Below are 14,028 nucleotides of genomic sequence, written 5' to 3' on the forward strand. Positions count from 1 at the left end.
TGTTTTAAAACCAATAGGATTTTATTTTACATACTGTATATATTTAAAATTACAAGAAGAAGAAAAAAAAAAACAAATCAAAAAAGCACTCAGCAATACATGGTTGATCCCTCACTCTCAACATGTTTCATGGTTTTCCGCTTCCTCAGGAGAGAAGACGGGGGAGGGGAACCAAGCACTGAAAATAATAATGAGAGACATAAGTACAGTATTTATTTATTTATTTTCAGGTACTTATATAGCGCTGTCAATTTACGCAGCGCTTTACATATACATTGTACATTCACATCAGTCCCTACCCTCAAGGAGCTTACAATCTAAGGTCCCTAACTCACATTCATACATACTAGGGACAATTTAGACAGGATCTAATTAACCTACCAGCATGTTTTTGGAGTGTGGGAGGAAACCGGAGTACCCGGAGGAAACCCACGCAGGCACAGGGAGAACATGCAAACTCCAGGTATATGACATGATATACAGTTAATATCACATATCTTGCATATCCTGCAAATAATTATTTCAAAAGGTAGTGAAGCACTGACCCCCTGAAGGAGCTGCTGATATTTTGATTGGGCCTGTACTCTGCTTTACACCCCCAATGACTTGACTCAATCCCCTTGACACAGCTGTGGTGCAGTGTTAGGCCTCTTTCACACGGGGCAGATCAGTCATGATCCGCCCCGTGAACATCCGCTTGCTCAGCGGGGATAGCTCCGCCGATCCCCGCTGAGCAGGAAGATGACAGGTGCATCGCTGCACACTGTGCAGCGACGGACCTGTCAGAGCGCCGCTCTCCCCTATGGGGGGATCGGATGATGACGGTCCGTAGTGTCCGTCGTCATCCGATCCGATCCGAAAACGGAGGAAAAAGTAGGTTTTTCCTCCGTTACACTTTTCGGATCGGAGCGGGTCGGATGTCAGCGGACATGTCACCGCTGACATCCGACGCTCCATAGGGATGACTGTATGTCCGTTTTTCATCCGAAAACGGATGGATGAAAAACGGACATACGGATCATCCGTGTGAAAGAGGCCTAAGTGTGAAGCTAATAGTAAAGGATAATCCCACAATGCACAATATAATAACAGTATACCTTTGTTATTAACGGGTATCCGATGCTCCACCTAGAAAAAGGAACAACACTCCACACAAGTTGTACTTAACTAAGAACGTAACTTTTACTGGAATCAGTATAAAAGTAGTATTACAATATTGGTACTGTCACACAAACGTAGCACAACAGTCCAGTAAATATACACAATAGGTTGTACACATAAAATTGTATTAACTGATCTCTGAAAGTGCGTCTCCAAGTGTGACTAATGCCAGAATGGGAAATACCTTAATTCTGGGCACCTTCCCACTTCCAGTGTGCGCTTGTAACTACAAGAAGACAACGTTATTAATATAGCACAAATGTAATCTCTAGGGAGCTCCCCCTGCTTTAGAGTGTAATCTCTCTATTAACCAGAAATAGGATGCAAAGCCTTGCAATGTAATAGGCAGTCTCTCCTTTGTCTTCTGTCTCCTGCTAGATATTTCCGAATCATAAATTGTGATCCAACGGTTAAATAAACCAGGGTTAAATAAAGTAGATGTTGAAGGTATATTCTTGTAGTGTAGTAACCTGTAACTGTCTCCGATGCAATTAGCTTTGTGTAACACAGTGCTAATAGTGCAATGAAGGGTAGGCTTGAGGCCTATTTGAACTCAGTCTCTATTTCCTTCAATTCTCCTGTGTGGGACTACAGATCCCAGCACACTGTGTTACAGAATCAGGTGTGTAAAAGTGCTTTAGGAAAACTTTGGGCAATAGCCCTCTCACCCAACCAGGTCTGTGTAGTAGAACAGTTCCACTCCGGTGCACTTGGTCTTGCTTCCCGCCGGCCGCCGCTGTTACACCGCTCCGCTCTGCAAGATGGACCGGAACCCTCTGGTGGCTCAGACAGTCATCTCTGGATTCTTCTTCGTTCTGTTCCAGCGTCTCTACAGCTCACTGGTGCACAGCAGAGTCGCTGATTGTGCCGCTACGCAGTAGGTGTAGGCTGCGCTCTCTGGAACACCTCCGCACAGGTCCTCACAGGCAGGCCATGCTTCCAGAAGAGCCCTAAGATGGCTGCTGGGGACCCTTTTATATCCTACCCAGGATGCATTTCAGTACTGAGTGTTGCTGGGTAAAATCACTCAGCATTCTGGGTAGGTAGGTTATTGTGAAAAGTAAATAAACAGTCACTTCCTGTGATATTCTCTCACATTCTTCAAAAAGTAAGATAAAGTAAAGTCCATTCACCAATTTGGCCACTAGATGGTACCACATACTAGCATATAATACTGTTCATAGGTCAACATTGTATTACATTAATAGGCAAAAAAGCTGGCTCTACAGTAGTATAGGAGATCTTTACATCAAAGACTGAATCAATTGATCGGCAATCAAGGAGGGCACAGAGGAAATCTATCCCTGGGCGAGCATGGGAGCAAAAGCACAAGGCCCCTGCAAATACTATGTACGATATAGAAAATCTTCTGGATTATCCATTATAGTGTTTTCAAACATAATATAGTAGATAAGGCATGAGATACATACCATTGGTGTTACCCTTGGGCTAGAAAGGATCAACAAAGGATTAATAGGCAGTGGGGTAGATGGAGTATGGCTGAATCATAAGGTCATACATAGGAAGGTTTCATAACCTACTTGGATACATCCATCAATTTTGATGGCGTAGTGACAACATGTATCTAAAAATAGAGAAGGGGGGAATTAACCAATATCAGATTTTATCCCAGGCATATAAGGATAAAAAATATTTAGTGGCAAATGACTGTCATAGGATTAACAGCAGAGAAGAAGGGGTAGGCAGTCCCTACCCCTTCTTCTCTGCTGTTAATTTTATGACAGGCATTTGCCACTAAATATTTTATATCCTTATATGCCTGGGATGGAATCTGGTATTAGTTACTTACTTACGTTTTCTTCCTGTAATTTTAAATACATGTGTAAAATAAAATCCTATTGGTTTTAAAATTGTATGTAATGTCTTGTGATGGTACAGAGAAAATCCTGGTGCCCCAACCTCTATTTGTGCTTCATTATGATTTCTAGGATGTAGGTACCTGTATTTTTAATACTTTCCTGAGCAGCCATCTTATAATACTGTCACACACAAACTATCATTCTCTTATCTGCTAATACTTACTTGCTAATGCTTCAACATACTACTCTGCTGCTCGAAATACTGCACCGGTATTTCTGGGTACGGTGCAGTCGATTGTCAGGCCCAAGCACTGTAACCTGAAGGAGGGTGGGTGGATGGGGGTTATTAACATTAGGTGAGACTTTACAACTCAGTGGTCCAGTGTGTGAACAGAACAATGGAAGAGTTTTAAGCCTACATTCATATCGGGGCAATGTGGCATGCGATTTGACAGGCAATAGCACCATCTTAATCAGCGCGACCCTGACTTTGCAGCGCCGCACCGATTCCCAATAGTAATTCTTGTACTACTTTTGGCGACTTCGGGTGTAATTTCAATAGACATCTGTGCAGAAACCCACACAAATGTCTCTGAAAACGCTCTCAAAGTCAGATTGACATACGGGTATGAAGTCATGCGAGTTTAGCTGAACTTGCACGATTTCTAACTCACAGTCAGTGTGAACCTAGGCTAAGGAAAGTAGGTATCACTTTGCCCTTGGAAAATAGAAAAATGTAATAGTCTCATTATAAGATTTAAAGTTGAAGTAAACCCTTTTTTTTAACTTGTACCTACAGGTAAGCCTATAATAAGGCTTACCTGTAGGTACAGTGAATATCTCCTAAACCTGCAGATATTAACAATGCATGCAGCGGGTGACATCACTGGCACATGTGCTCTGAAGGGACGGCATACCTGTACCATCTGTTCAAAGCTCCACGCCACCGCCCATGACTCCTTCGTGCATGCGCGCGCAGGAGTGATGTCATCGATACGTGGCCAATCAGACAGCCGGAGGACGGGAACCTGGATGGAAGACCGAGTGAAGATGGAAAAGCCTTCAGCGGTGACAGCGTGCTGCTGCAGGGCTTTATTCTAAGGTAAGTATTTCATAATGAGCTAGTATGCGATGCATACTAGCACATTATGCCATTGTCTTACAGAGTTAAAAAAATGCTGTTTACTACCGCTAAAGATTGTAGTAGAAAATCCATATGGGCTCCATTATGAAAATAAGTTGGTGGGAAACAAACCATGACCCAAGTACTCCAAGGAAAGAGTACTATTTGCTTAATTATCATGTTGCCATATCTGATATCTGAATTTCAGACAGATAAAAATAGGTACAACTGAATGCAGCTCTGTAACAATTAATACATCATTAAAGAAGAACTCCTGCTGAGCCCTGGTTTTACCACCCTACTGACTGCCTACCTTCACCTAACATGGCAGCCTGAGTTGATAGTGCACATGCAGTAGCTTTGATGCTTTGCGCAGAAGCAAAAATTATACCTGACATTATAGAGGAGCAGAGGATAGGGTCAGCAGTTTGCAGGGCAGTGGACAGGGGGTTAGCAGGGCAAAGGATGGGAGGTCAGCAGAAGAATATATAGGATTCAATAGGGCAGTGTACAGTGTAAGGGGTATAGGGGACACGCGCATGCCCGCCGCATGACGTCGGAGCCAATGTGTGTGGCCGGCGACTGCGATGTCCGCCGGTGACCCACGATCTCTCCTGAGAGAGACAGAATGGGGATCTATCATGTAAAAAGGAAGATCCGCGTTCTGTCAGGGATGTAGACAGTAATCAGTAACAGCGATCTCTCTCCATTCCCTGTCAGTACACTGCCCCCACAGTTAGAAACACCTCCCTTGGGAACACTTAACCCCTTGATCGCCCTCAAGTGTTAACCCCTTCCCTGCCAGTGACATTTATACAGTAATTAGTGGCTATTTTAGCTCTGATCACTGTATAAATGTCAATGGTCCCAAAAAAAGTGTTAAAAGAGTGTGATCTGTCCGCCGCAATGTCACAGTCCCACTAAAAATCGAAGATCATCACCATTACTAGTAAAAAAAAAAAAAATAATAATAATAATAGGAATGCCATAAATCTATTCCGTATTTGGTAGACGCTTTAACTTTTGCGTAAACCAATCAATATACACTTATTGTGATTTTTTTTAATCAAAAATATGTAGAAGAATACACATTGGCCTAAACTGATGAAGAAATTTGTTTTTTTACATTTTTTTTTTTATATTATAGCAAAAAGTAAAAAATATTGTTTTTTTTTTTCAAAATTGTCAGTCATTTTTTTGTTTATAGCACAAAAAAAAAAATATCACAGAGGTGATCAAATACCACTAAAAGAAAGCTCTACTTATGGGAAAAAAGGATGTCAATGTTGCTTGGGTACAGCGTTGCACAACCGCGCATTTGTCAGTTAAAGCGACGCAGTGCCGTATCACAAAAAATGGCCTGGTCATTAAGGGGGAAAATCTTGGATAGAAACAGAATAACAACCAAAAATCCTGAAAAAACACATGATACAAATGATATAAATTGAGTTGCAGTTCAGTGAGTAAAATAAATATTTGATCCCCCTACCACCCAACAATATGGCTCCCGCAGACTGACTACAGTCTGTGCTCATGTGGTACACAGATTAGTCCTGTCAATTTAAGAAGGTGTTCCCAACAACAGCTCGTCGTTATGTGTATAAAAGACACCTGCTCACAGAATCTCTTTCTTCTACTCAAATCTCAACATCATGGGCAAGACAAAAGAGCTGTCACAAAGCAGGAATGGGCTCCAAGACCATCAGCAAGAAGCTTTTTGAGAAGGAGACAACTGTTGGAGCGATTATTCGCAAATGGAAGAAATACAAAATAACCATCAATCCCCCTCGGTCTGGAGCTCCATGCAAGATTTTGCCTCATGGAGTAAGGATGATCATGAGAAAAGCATACCTCTCAACTGTCCCTGAATTTGAGGGACTGTCCCTGATTTGGAGCAATGTCCCTCTGTCCCTCATTCCTCCTCATTTGTCCCTCATTTTGGTCTGATCTATATAGTTGTATATAAAATGCACTTTTTATCTTTCAAAAAGTGTTTCCCAGTGCTAAACCTTTCATCCAGTTTCTAAATTGCTGCATTTGTACATTTTTAAAGCCAATATAAAGGAGTAGTAGTGGTAAAAAAAAAAAAAAAAACACTTGTGGATTTAATTAACCTTTTTTTTGGGTTATTTCTCCTTCAAGGGGGTGTGGCAGGGGGCGTGTCCTATGCCTACATACATTTGCTAGTAGGCGTCCCTCATTCCCATCTCAAAATGTTGGGAGGTATGGAAAAGTGAGGGATCAGGCCAGAACTACACGGGAGGAGCTTGTGAATGATCTCAAGGCAGTTGGAACCACAGTCACCAAACAAACCATTGGTAACACAATACGCCGCCATGGATTGAAATCCTGCAGCGCCCACAAGGTCCCCCTCTTCAACAAGGCAGATGTACAGGCTTGTCTGAAGTTTGTCAAGGAACATCTAAATGATTCAGAGAAGGATTGGGAGAAAGTGCTGTGGTCAGATGAGACCAAAATTGAGCTCTTTGGCATTAACGTGACTCGCTGTGTTTGGAGGAAGAAAAATGCTGCCTATTACCCTAAGAACACCATCCCTACAGTCAAGCACGGAGGTGGAAACATTATGCTTTGGGGCTGTTTCTCTGCTAAAGGTACAGGCCCACTTTGATGCATTAAGGGGCAAATGGACGGGGCCATGTATTGTAAAATTTTGGATGAGAACCTTCTTCCCTCAGCCAGAACACTGAAGATGTGTCATGGATGGGTCTTCCAGCATGACAATGACCCAAAACATACCGCATATGCAACAAAGGAGTGGCTCAAGAAGAAACACATTAAGGTTGTAGAGTGGCCTAGCTAGTCTCCAGACCTTAATCCTATAGAAAATTTATGGCGGGAGTTGAAACTTCGAGTTGCCAAGTGACAGCCAAGAAACCTTAAGGATTTAGAAGTTCTGTAAAGTACTGTGGAGCAAAATCCCTCCTGAGATGTGTGGAAACCTGGGACCAACTACAAGAAATGTCTTACCTCTGTGCTTGCCAACAATGCTTTCTCCACCAAGTACTAAGTTATGTTTTGCTTAGGGATCAAATATTTATATTACTCACTGAACTGCAACTGCAATTTGTAAGATTTGTATCGTGTTTTTTCTGGAATTTTGGTTGATATTCTGTTTCTATTTTTTAAAAGATACCTATGATAAAAAATTATAGACTCTTCATTTCATTGTAAGCAGGCAAACTTACAAAATCTGCAGGGGATCAAATAATTATTTTTCCCACTGTATGTGCTGTGTGGGGAGGAGGAGCTCTGCTACCTGTGCCCATGCTGTGTGCAGTGCAAGGATGGAAGAGTTCTGCCTGGCACAGAAAAGGTTTTTTTATTGACATAAAAAATTTACTGACAAAAGAACAATTTTTACTGACAACCTGAACAAATTACAGAACATAGTAATGCACCCAAATGCGCATTGTACATTTTGCTGCACTTTGAAATCTCAAGCAGAATTGCAGTGATTCTGCCTGCAATTCAAAATTGCCTAATGTGAACGGGGCCTAAAATGATCTCTGACTCTCATACGCCTATTTACATATTTACTTCCATTTATTTTGTGGACGTATAGCTTGATTTGAGACTGCATCCCAGCAATGTCAACTGATGAGGTTTTGGGGGCCTCAACTGCAACCCCTGACACACCAAAGTGATGTGCATATTACTTAGTGGAAGACATACTACAGGAGATGGTCAGAGACTACAGACACACTACAGGAGATGGTCAGAGACTGCAGACATACTACAGGAGATGGTTAGAGACTGCAGACATACTACAGGAGATGGTCAGAGACTGCAGACATACTACAGGAGATGGTCAGAGACTGCAGACATAGTACAGGAGAGGGTCCGAAACTGTAAGCATGCTTCAAGTGTGCCCTAGCAGTGACTGGTGTCCTCCCAGTGTGGAAAAATGTGAACAGAGCCTTACAAAATATAACAAAGTTACAGAAAGCTGCAGCAGTTCCAATTTCTATATTACAAACAGTCAATTGTTTCAGCACAACTGCAACTCCTGACACACTAAAGTGATGTGCATATTACTTAGTGGAAGACATACTACAGGAAATGGTCAGAGACTGCAGACATACTACAGGAGAGGGTCAGAAACTGCAGACATACTACAGGAGATGGTCAGAGACTGCAGACATACTACAGGATATGGTCAGAGACTGTAGACATACTACAGGAGAGGGTCACAAACTGCAGACATACTACAGGAGAGGGTCAGAAACTGCAAGCATGCTTCATGTGTGTCCTAGCAGTGACTGGTGTCCTCCCAGTGTGGAAAAATGTGAACAGAGCCTTACAAAATATAACAAAGTTACAGAAAGCTGCAGCAGTTCCAATTTCTATATTACAAACATTCAATTATTTCAGCACAGTTGGGAGGACAGTAAATGGTTAACAGGTCTGTAAAGCTGCCAGGCTTATTTACCTGCCATACATGGTTCAAATCCTGCTGAGATACGAATAATTAATGGGCAGGCTAAATGCACTAAGTTGATCGATCATTCAACTTGGGTACAATGAGCCTGCTCAATTTGCCTGAGAGCATTGCAAGCGGCTGGTATAGCCGCTAAAGATAATCACTGTCTTCTGCCGGCGAGGACTGCTTCCCTCACTCGCCCCCGCCGGGAGAAGACAATTACTCAGCAGGAGGGATTCCCCTGTCAACACTGTCTGTGTTGATGGGGGAATCATGCAAATTTCTTTCCTGCAACCCTTGGTTGCAGGAAAGAAATTCGCCCTGTCTATGGGCTGCCTAAATCCTGCAAAGGCAACATAAAAGGTAACCATCAAATAAATCACAGAGGGCCCACACAGAACCCTGTCACAAATGGCTCTATATAAACAACTGAAAGTCATCACTAGCAATGTGTTACACGCTCACATGTAATGTCGGTTGCAGCGTCTTCAAAGAAGTCTGATAGAAGTCAGCAGAGCTTCCCCTCATTTACTAAGCTCTGGAGCAACGGCACTTGCAAAGTGAGTAGTCTATTTGCCTTTACTAAATCAACTCCAATATTCCACAGTTATTGTAATCCAGTCATCATTACTTTAATTCCCTGACAGAACTTCTCACAGCCATGAGTTGATAGTATGCAGAATTTTCTTTAAATCCTACGGTGAGTATCCCCCCTATATAAATTACAATGTATGTTATAATTAGAGTCCAAAAATTGCGAACATAACTCTGAACTCCATTCAAGTTTTTGGGGAGCGGGGTGGGGTGGGTTGGGGGGAGGAAGAATCTTAAAAATCAATTCAGGCCCTTTTCTTGTTCAATATACAGTAAAACCTTGGTTTTAGAGTAACTTGGTTTGAGAGCGTTTTGCAAGACAAGCAAAATGTTTTAATAAATTTTGCCTTGCAGAGGTGTAACTAGAACCTTCAGGGCCCTGGTGCAAGTAATCATGAAGGGCCCCCGGACCTCCGACCTGGGCCATTCTCTTCGAGCCGAAAAGCCCTTCCCACTAATCCCATGACCCTTTACGGCCCACAGCGGATCCTTTTCTCATGTTGTGTAGTCCTTCAATCTTGGGCTCCGCCATGGTGGCGGAAGGCCAGGGCCCAGTCACAAGTGTGACTTCTGCAACCCTAGTTCAGCCAGTGGTGTCTGTGTGAACTGGGAATGATGTCAGTAAGTAGGGCAGTGGATGTGGTCAGTAGAGCAGTGGACGTGATCAGTAGGGCAGTGGACATGATCAGTAGGGCAGTGGACGTGGTCAGTAAAGCAGTGGACGTGGTCAGTAGGGCAGTGGAGATGGCCAGTAGAGCAGTGGACATGGTCAGTTGGGTAGTGGACGTGGTCAGTAAGGCAGTGGACATGGTCAGTAAGGTAGTGGACATGGTCAGTAGAGCAGTGGACGTGGTCAGTAGAGCAGTGGACGTGGTCAGTAGGGCAATGGACATGGTCAGTAGGGCAGTGGATGTGGTCAGTAGGGTAGTGGACGGGATCAGTAGGGCAGTAGACGTGGTCAGTAGGGAGGTGGACAGGGTCAGTAGGGCAGTGGGCGTGGTTCAGTAGGGCAGTGGACGTGGTCAGTAGAGCAGTGGATGTGGTCAGTAGGGCAGTGGACATGGTCAGTAGGGTAGTGGACATGGTCAGTAGGGCAGTGGTTGGGGTCAGTAGGGCAGTGGATGTGGTCAGTAGGTCAGTGGATGGGGTCAGTAGTTTTTTTATTTTTTTTATTTATTTACCGTTTTATTTTTTATAGTTTTTTTTTTACAATTCTTGATGGGAGGGAGGCAGTGGAGGGCAGTATGGGGAGACAGCATGATGGGAGGGGGTGGTAGTGGAGAGCAGAATGAGGGACAACATGATGGGAGGGGGGTAGTGGAGGGCAATATGGGGGGGCAGCATGATGGGATTGGGGGGATAGTGGAGGTGGTGAGTAAAGCAGAGCACGTAGCCAATAGGGCACTGGACGTGGTCAGTAGAGCAGTGGACGTGGTCAGTAGGGCAGTGAACGTGGTCATTAGAGTAGTGGACATGGTCAGTAGAGCAGTCCACTGTAGGGCAGTTGACATGGTCAGTAGGGCAGTGGATGTGGTCAGTAGGGCAGTGGGCGTGGTCAGTAGGGCAGTTGACGTGGTCTGTAGGGAAGTGGATGTGGTCAGTAGAGCAGTGGGCGTGGTCAGTAGGGCAATGGACGTGGTCAGTAGGGCAGTGGATGTGGTCAGTAGGGCAGTGGACGGGGTCAGTAGGGCAGTGGATGGGGTCAGTAGTTTATTTTAATTATTTTTTTACCATTTTATTCTATTTTTATTTTATTCTATCATTTTATTTTTTATTGTTTTTTTTTACAGTTTTTGATGGGAGGGAGGCAGTGGAGGGCAGTGTGGGGGGACAGCATGATGAGAGGGGGGACAGCATGATGGGAGGGGAGGTAGTGGAGGGCAGTATGGGGGGACAGCATGATGGGAGGGGGGTAGTGGAGGGCAGTATAGGAGGACAGCATGACCGGAGGGGGGGTGACAGAGAGTTTGTGGCTTACCAGGAGCGGCCTCGGGCAGGGAGCTTTTTTCCTACCATTCCAGCGGCAGGAACAGCCTTGAGAAGAGAAAGCGGGAGCCAGGGTCAGAGGGCGGAGTTGGGAGGCGGATGACTGCTTGCCTCTTGGCTGGATAGGAGATCGGGCGGGGGCGGCATATAGGAGAACCGATCCTGCTCCTGCAGCTGTTGAAAGACCTGCAGGAGACAGGAGGAGATCGGTTCTCCTATATGGCGCCCCTCTGGCCCTCCTAACCAGCCTGGTGCTGGCTGCATCCAGATTGTAAAGTCTTCCTTACCTCGGACCGCCAGCTCCGCCCCCCGACTCCAGCTGTGGCTCACACAAGTGTAGACAAACCTGACAGGGGAGCCGCACTGGCCCCCTGCAGCCTGGGGCTGGGTCGCGATCGCGACTCTTGCACCCCCTATAGCTACGCCCCTGTTGCCTTGATATACAAGCGATGTGTTTATATAAGAGTAGTGTCATGTCACAGCTGAGTATAAAAAAGAAGAGAGGAGCCTCTAAGTGTAGCAATATGGTTACATTTAATGAAGGTACAACATTTATCAACTTATTGCTACACTTAGAGGTGCCTCTCTTCTCTTTTATACCCTGTAAAAAAAATGCTTTGATATACAAGTGCTTTGGATTACAAGCATGTTTCTGGAACGAATTATGCTCGCAAACTAAGGTTTCACTGTATTTATTGAAATGTTTTGCAATACAAAGTGGAAGTATAAACTGAGAGCAATAATAACCCTAAAGGATTGAAGGCCCGGTTGTGAAAACCAAAATGTGTACAAAAGTAAATCAAAAAGCCACATAATGTTAATTAAGTTAAGATACTACAGGTCAGCAAGAACATGTTTGTATAACTATATATATATATATATATATATATATATATATATATATATATATATATATATATATATATACAGTGGGGACGGAAAGTATTCAGACCCCCTTAAATGTTTCACTCTTTGTTATATTGCAGCCATTTGCTAAAATCATTTAAGTTCATTTTTTTCCTCATTAATGTACACACAGCACCTCATATTGACAGAAAAAACACAGAATTGTTGACATTTTTGCAGATTTATTAAAAAAGAAAAACTGAAAAATCACATGGTCCTAAGTATTCAGACCCTTTGCTCAGTATTTAGTAGAAGCACCCTTTTGATCTAATACAGCCATGAGTCTTTTTGGGAAAGATACAACAAGTTTTTCACACCTGGATTTGGGGATACTCTGCCATTCCTCCTTGCAGATCCTCTCCAGTTCTGTCAGGTTGGATGGTAAACGTTGGTAGGCAGCCATTTTTAGGTTTCTCCAGAGATGCTCAATTGGGTTTAAGTCAGGGCTCTGGCTGGGCCATTCAAGAACAGTCACGGAGTTGTTGTGAAGCCACTCCTTCATTATTTTAGCTGTGTACTTAGGGTCACTATCTTGTTGGAAGATAAACCTTCAGCCCAGTCTGAGGTCCTGAGCACTCTGGAGAAGGTTTTCGTCCAGGATATCCCTGTACTTGGCCGCATTCATCTTTCCCTCAATTGCAACCAGTCGTCCTGTCTCTGCAGCTGAAAAACACCCCCATAGCATGATGCTGCCACCAACATGCTTCACTGTTGGGACTGTATTGGACAGGTGATGAGCAGTGCCTGGTTTTCTCCACACATACCACTTAGAATTAAGGCCAAAAAGTTCTATCTTGGTCTCATCAGACCAAAGAATCTTATTTCTCACCATCTTGGAGTCCTTCAAGTGTTTTTTAGAAAACTTCATGTGGGCTTTCATGTGTCTTGCACTGAGGAGAGGCTTCCGTCGGGACACTATGCCATAAAGCCCCGACTGGTGGAGGGCTGCAGTGATGGTTGACTTTCTACAACTTTCTCCCATTTCCCGACTGCATCTCTGGTGACCTTTGGGTTCTTCTTTACCTCTATTACCAAGGCTCTTCTCCCCCGATAGCTCAGTTTGGCTGGACGGCCAGCTCTAGGAAGGTTCTGGTTGTCCCAAACGTCTTCCGTTTAAGGATTATGGAGGCCACTGTGCTCTTAGGAACCTTAAGTGCAGCAGAATTTTTTTGTAACCTTGGCCAGATCTGTGCCTTGCCACAATTCTGTCTCTAAGCTGTTCAGGCAGTTCCTTTGACCTCATGATTCTCATTTGCTCTGACATGCACTGTTAACTGTAAGGTCTTATATAGACAGGTGTGTGGCTTTTCCTAATCAAGTCCAATCAGTATAATCAAACGCAGCTGGACTCAAATGAAGGCGTAGAACCATCTCAAGGATATTCAGAAGAAATGGACAGCACCTGAGTTAAATATATGAGTGTCACAGCAAAGGGTCTGAATACTTAGGACCATGTGATATTTCAGTTTTTCTTTTTAAACCACTTAAGGACCGCCTAACGCCGATTTACGTCGGCAAGGCGGCACGGGCAGGCAAAATCACGTACATGTACGTGATTTGCCTCCCGCGGGTGGGGGGTCCGATCGGACCCCCCCCCGGTGCCCGAGGCGGTCCCGTTTTGTCCCACGGCGATCGGAGGTGAGGGGGAGGCCATCCGTTCGTGGCCCCCCCCTCGCGATCGCCGCCGGCCAATCAGATTACTTCCTTTGCTGCTGTATGCTAAACAGCAGCAAAGGAAATGATGTCATCTCTCCTCGGCTCGGTATTCCGTTGCAGCGCCGAGGAGAGAAGACATCTATGTGAGTGCACCAACACTACACAACACAGTAGAACATGCCAGGCACACAAAACACCCCGATCCCCCCCCCGATCGCCCCCCGATACCCCCCCAATCACCCCCCCCCTCCCTGTCACAAACTGACACCAGCAGTTTTTTTTCTTTTTTTTTTTTCTGATTACTGCATTGGTGTCAGTTTGTGACAGTTACAGTGTTGGGA

This window comes from Aquarana catesbeiana, linkage group LG13, assembly GCF_042186555.1.
Source record: "Aquarana catesbeiana isolate 2022-GZ linkage group LG13, ASM4218655v1, whole genome shotgun sequence".
In the NCBI taxonomy this organism is placed as follows: domain Eukaryota; kingdom Metazoa; phylum Chordata; class Amphibia; order Anura; family Ranidae; genus Aquarana; species Aquarana catesbeiana.